Raw genomic sequence first — 7110 nt, forward strand, 5'->3', positions numbered from 1 at the left:
TCGTGTCAGGGCGTCATGTCGGGGTTTCGGGGCATCGTGTCGGGTGTCATGGTGTCAGGGTTTCGTTTTCTTCTTCATCATGTTCTTTCTTTCCTCTTCTTCCTTTTCTACTTCTTCTTCCTTCCTTTTCTTCTTCTTCTTCTACTTCTTCTTCGTCTTCTTTTTCTCTTCTTCTTCTCCTTCTTCTTTATCTTCTTCTTCTTCTTCTTCTTCTTCTTCTTCTTCTTCTTCTTCTTCTTCTTCCTTCTTTTCCTTTTTCCTCTTCTTCTTCCTCCTCCTTTTCCTTTTTCCACTTCTTTATTCTTCTCATCTCTCCTCTTTTTCTTCTTCTTCTTCTTTTTATCCTCCTCCTCCTCCTCTTCCCCTTCTTATTCTTCTTCCCTTATCTAATAGGAAAACTCTTAAAATCAGTCGGTTGATTACTAGAAGAAATCAGCCGCGTTGCTGGCATGCCACGCGTCCTTGTCTCACGTCCTGGTCAGCTCATACCTAACCCCACGTAGCTCATCCCTCAACAAACCTTTATCCCCTGTTCCTATCTCTCCAACCACTCATCCTTCTCCGTTTTCCCCCCATGATCCACCCATTCTTCCATTTCTTTCTCACCATAAAAGAGCAAAGCTCGTCACACCATTTGTGCTAGAAAGATAGCCTTTTTGTAGCCCAGGCTGGCCTGCGCCCATGATCCAGAGATACAGATCAGCTCATCATACGCGCACGAGCTGATGCAAACCACCCCACTCATTACGCTTTGAGTGATGACGACAACTACTGTTGCGATCTGTTTTGGCGTCCACACCATGGTCTACTGCAAGCCACCCACTGTTGAACCTTCGAGATCCACCGACATTCTTGTGGGTATAAATGCGATGGTGGCCGGTGTGGGTATTGCTCAACGTCCTTTGCCTCATCTCATGCAACAACGCTCATCCACTCAATTCTTCTTCCCCATCGGTGCCACCGGTGCCTCAAGTGGAGCCTCGCCGAGCTGTTGTAGTATCCTCGATGCTGTAGTGGAATATCATCGGTGCCTCAAGGGGATGATCCCAGCAGTAATGTTTCTGCACCGACCTCATGGGGGTGGTTGCAGCAGCATCGTTGTTGCAGCCGTTGAGCTGGATGGCGTCGTAGCCATGGCAGGTGCGTGACAAGCTCACCAACGTTTCCTAACGTTGTGGCTAGTGCAAGCATAGGCGATGGCTGGAGGGCTCTACAGGGGGAACTACTAACCTAACAACTAACCTAACTAAAAGTAGGTAATTAACAACTAACCTAACTAACCTAATTAATAGTAGGTAATTACCACTAACAACTAACCTAATTACCACTAACAACTAACAACTAACCTAACTAACCTAATTAACAGTAGGTAACCACTAACAACTAACCTAACTAACCTAACTAACAGTAGATAATTAACAACTAACCTAACTAACCTAATTAAAAAATTAAACGAAAAAGGGGAAAAAAATAAGGACTCACCGGAGGGGGCGGCCGGGCGATGAGGACGGCGCAGGGAGGACGGCCGTAGAGGAGGAGGCGGCGCGGGGAGGAGGCGGTGCGCTGGGAGGAAGGGTCTGGTAGTGGTGGAGGAGGGGCGGCGCGGTGGTGAAGGAGGGGGTCGTGGGGAGGAGGAGGCGCGGTGGTGGAGGAGTTGGCGGTGGTGGAGAAGGGGCGAGCTCCGACGGCGGTGGTGGAGAAGGAGGTCCCGGGGAGGAGGAGGGCGCGGTGGTGGAGGAGGGGGTGGTGATAGAGGAGGGGGCGCAGGGAGGAAGTGGGCGCGGTGGTGGCGCAGGGAGGAGGAGGGCGCGGTGGCGCAGTGGGGAGGAGGGCGTGGTGGTGGCGCAGGGAGGAGGAGGGCGCGGTGGTGGTGCAGGGAGGAGGAGGGCGTGTTGGAAATATGCCCTAGAGGCAATAATAAATTAGTTATTATTATATTTCTTAGTTCATGATAATCGTTTATTATCCATGCTATAATTGTATTGATTGGAAACACAATACTTGTGTGGATACATAGACAAAACACTGTCCCTAGTAAGCCTCTAGTTGACTAGCTCGTTGATCAAAGATGGTCAAGGTTTCCTGGCCATAGGCAAGTGTTGTCACTTGATAACGGGATCACATCATTAGGAGAATCATGTGATGGACTAGACCCAAACTAATAGACGTAGCATGTTGATCGTGTCATTTTGTTGCTACTGTTTTCTGCGTGTCAAGTATTTGTTCCTATGACCATGAGATCATATAACTCACGGACACCGGAGGAATGCTTTGTGTGTATCAAACGTCGCAACGTAACTGGGTGACTATAAAGATGCTCTACAGGTATCTCCGAAGGTGTTCGTTGAGTTAGTATAGATCGAGACTGGGATTTGTCACTCCGTGTGACGGAGAGGTATCTCGGGGCCCACTCGGTAATACAACATCACACACAAGCCTTGCAAGCAATGTAACTTAATGTAAGTTGCGGGATCTTGTAATACGGAACGAGTAAAGAGACTTTCCGGTAAACAAGATTGAAATAGGTATGCGGATACTCACGATCGAATCTCGGGCAAGTAACATACCGAAGGACAAAGGGAATGACATACGGGATTATATGAATCCTTGGCACTGAGGTTCAAACGATAAGATCTTCGTATAATATGTAGGATACAATATGGGCATCCAGGTCCCGCTATTGGATATTGACCGAGGAGTCTCTCGGGTCATGTCTACATAGTTGTCGAACCCGCAGGGTCTGCACACTTAAGGTTCGATGTTGTTTTATGCGTATTTGAGTTATATGGTTGGTTACCGAATGTTGTTCGGAGTCCCGGATGAGATCACGGACGTCACGAGGGTTTCCGGAATGGTCCGGAAACGAAGATTGATATATAGGATGACCTCATTTGGTTACCGGAAGGTTTTCGTGCATTACCGGAAAAGTTTCGGGCTCATCGGTAGTGTACCGGGAGTGCCGGGAGGGGTGCCGGGGACCATCGGGAGGGGTGTCACGCCCCAAGGGGTCTCATGGGCTATGGGAAGAGATAAACCAGCCCCTAGTGGTCTGGAATAAGTTCCCACTAAGGCCCATAAGGTTTGAGAAGGAAAAAACACAAGGTGGAAAGAGTTTCCAAGTGGGAAGGTGGAATCCTACTCCAAGTAGGATTGGAGTAGGACTCCTCCACCTCCAATTTCGGCCAAACCTTTAGGTTTTGAGGCTGCCTCCTCCCCTCCCTCCCACCTATATATACGGAGGTTTTAGGGCTGATTTGAGATGACTTTTCCACGGCAGCCCGACCACATACCTCCACGGTTTTTCCTCTAGATCGCGTTTCTGCAGAGCTCGGGCGGAGCCCTGCTGAGACAAGGTCATCACCAACCTCCGGAGCGCCGTCACGCTGCCAGAGAACTCTTCTACCTCTCCGTCTCTCTTGCTGGATCAAGAAGGTCGAGATCATCGTCGAGCTGTACATGTGCTGAACGCGGAGGTGCCGTCCGTTCGGTACTAGATCGTGGGACTGATCGCGGGATTGTTCGCGGGGCAGATCGAGGGACGTGAGGACGCTCCACTACATCAACCGCGTTCACTAACGCTTCTGCTGTACGATCTACAAGGGTACGTAGATCACTCATCCCCTCTCGTAGATAGACATCACCATGATAGGTCTTCGTGCGCGTAGGAAATTTTTTGTTTCCCATGCGACGTTCCCCAACAGTGGCATCATGAGCTAGGTTCATGCGTAGATGTCTTCTCGAGTAGAACACAAAAGTTTTTGCGGGCGGTGATGTGCGTTTTGCTGCCCTCCTTAGTCTTTTCTTGATTCCGCGGTATTGTTGGATCGAAGCGGCTCGGACCGACATTACTCGTACGCTTACGAGAGACTGGTTTCATCGCTACGAGTAACTCAGTTGCTCAAAGATGACTGGCGGGTGTCAGTTTCTCCAACTTTAGTTGAATCGGAATTGATCGAGGAGGTCCTTGGATGAGGTTAAATAGCAACTCATATATCTCCGTTGTGGTGTTTGCGTAAGTAAGATGCGATCCTACTAGATACCCATGGTCACCACGTAAAACTTGCAACAACAAAATTAGAGGACGTCTAACTTGTTTTTGCAGGGTATGCTTGTGATGTGATATGGCCAACGATGTGATGTGATATATTGGATGTATGAGATGATCATGTTGTAATAGTTAATATCGACTTGCACGTTGATGGTACGGCAACCGGCAGGAGCCATAGGGTTGTCTTTATAACTAACGTTTGTGCTTGCAGATGCGTTTACTATTTTGCTAGGATGTAGCTTTAGTAGTAATAGCATGAGTAGCACGACAACCCCGATGGCGACACGTTGATGGAGATCATGGTGTGACGCCGGTGACAAGAAGATCGTGCCGGTGCTTTGGTGATGGAGATCAAGAAGCACGTGATGATGGCCATATCATGTCACTTATGAATTGCATGTGATGTTAATCCTTTTATGCACCTTATTTTGCTTAGAACGACGGTAGCATTATGAGGTGATCTCTCACTAAAATTTCAAGACGAAATTGTGTTCTCCCCGACTGTGCACCGTTGCTACAGTTCGTCGTTTCGAGACACCACGTGATGATCGGGTGTGATAGACTCAACGTTCACATAAAACGGATGCAAAACAGTTGCGCACGCGGAACACTCGGGTTAAGCTTGACGAGCCTAGCATGTGCAGACATGGCCTCGGAACACATGAGACCGAAAGGTCGAGCATGAATCGTATAGTTGATATGATTAGCATAGAGATGCTTACCACTGAAACTATTCTCGACTCACGTGATGATCGGACTTGAGGTAGTGGATTTGGATCATGTACCACTCAAATGACTAGAGAGATGTACTTTTTGAGTGGGAGTTCTTAAGTAATATGATTAATTGAACTAATTGTCATGAACATAGTCTAATGGTCTTTGCGTATTACGATGTAGCTTGCGCTATAGCTCTACTGTTTTTATATGTTCCTAGAGAAAATTTAGTTGAAAATTGATAGTAGCAAACTTTGCAGACTGAGTCTGTAAAACCGAGGATTGTCCTCGTTGCTACGCAGAAGGCTTATGTCCTTAATGCACCACTCGGTGTGCTGCACCTCGAGCGTCGTCTGTGGATGCTATGAACATCCGACATACACGTTTCTGATGACTACACGATAGTTCAGTGCAAAATACTTAGTGGCTTAGAAGCAAGGCGCCGAAAACGTTGTAAAACGTCACGGAACATAAGTGATGTTCTAAAGAGATGAAATTGTGATTTCATGCTTGTGCCCTTGTTAAGAGGTACGAGACCTCCAACAAGATTCTTTGTCCACAAAGTAAAGGAGAAAAGCTCAATCGTTGAGCGTGTGCTCAGATTATCTGAGTACGACAATCACTTGAATCAAGTGGGAGTTAATCTTCCAGATGAGATAGTGATGGTTCTCCAAAGTCACTGCCACCAAGCTGTGAGAGCTTCATGATGAACTATAACAAATCAAGGATAGATACAATGATCCTTGAGCGATTCACGATGTTTGACACTGCGAAAGTAGAAATCAAGAAGGAGCGTCAATAGTTGATGGTTTGTAAAACCACTAAGTTTCAAGAAAGGCAAGGGCCAGAAGGGATACTTCGTGAAACGGCAAAACAGTTGCTGCACTAATGAAGAGACCCAAGATTAAACCCAAACCCGAGACTAAGTGCTTCTGTAATGAGGGGAACAGTCACTGAGGCGGAGCAACTCTAGATACTTGGTAGATAAGAAGGCTGGCAAAAGTCGAAACAAGTGTATTTGATATACATGATGTTGATGTGTACTTTACTAGTACTCCTAGTAGCACGAGGGTATTGGATACCGGTTCGGTTGCTAAGTGATTAGTAACACGAAATGAAAGCTACGACATAAATAGAGACTAGCGAAAGGCGAGGTGACAATACGTGTTGGAAGTGTTTCCAAGGTTGATATGATCAAACGTCGCATGCTCCCTCTACCATCGGGATTGGTGTTAAACCTAAATAATTGTTATTTGGTGCTTGCGTTAAGCATGAACATGATTGGATCGTGTTTATTGCAATACGATTATTCATTTAAAGAGAATAATGGTTACTCTATTTTCTTGAATAATCACCTTCAATGGTTTATTGAATCTCGATCGTAGTGTTACACATGTTCATAATATTGGTGCCAAAGGGATACGAGTTAATGATGATAGTACCACTTACTTGTGGCACTGCCGCTTGAGTCATGTTAGTATAAATTGCATGAAGAGGCTCCATGCTGATGGATCTTTGTACTCACCTGATTTCGAATCACTAGTGACATGCAAACCATACCACATGAGCAAGGCCTTGTTTTCATTGAGATGAAATAAGATAGTAACTTGTTGGAAGTGATACATTTTGATGTATGCAGTCCAATGGGTACTGAGGCATGCAGTGGATATCATTATGTTCTTACTTCACTGACGATTTGAGTAGATACAGGAGTATTTACTTAATGAATCACAAGTCTGAAATGTTGAAAAGTTCAAATCCGTTTTAGAGTGAAGTTCGTCGTAACAAGAGCATAAACTGTCTAAGATATGATCATAGAAATGAATATCTGAGTTACGAGTTTTGGTACGCAGTTAAGACAATGTGGAAATTGTTTCGCAGTTCATGCCACCTGGAACATCATAGTGTGATGATGTGTCTGAACGTCATAGCCACACACTATTTGGTATGGTGCATACTATGATGTCTCTTATCGAATTACCACTATCGTTTATGGGTTATGCATTAGAGACAACCGCACTTACTTTAAATAGGGCACCGCGTATTTCCGTTGAGATGACACATTATAGACTGAGGTTTAGAGAAATCTAAACTGTCGTTTCTTGAAAGTTTGGGGTTTCAACACTTATGTGAAAAAGTTTCAGTCTGATAAGCTCGAACCCAAAGAGGATAAATGGTTCTTCATAGGGTATCCAAAACAGTTGGGTACATCTCCTATCTCAGATCCGAAAGCAAAGTGTTTGTTTCTAGAAACGGATCCTTTCTCGAGGAAAGGTTTCTCTCGAAAGAATTGAGTGGGAGGGTAGTAGAACTTAATGAGGTTATTGAACCATCACTTCAACCAGTGT

The sequence above is a fragment of the Hordeum vulgare genome, chromosome 5H (assembly GCF_904849725.1).
Source record: "Hordeum vulgare subsp. vulgare chromosome 5H, MorexV3_pseudomolecules_assembly, whole genome shotgun sequence".
NCBI classification, from domain to species: Eukaryota; Viridiplantae; Streptophyta; class Magnoliopsida; order Poales; family Poaceae; genus Hordeum; species Hordeum vulgare.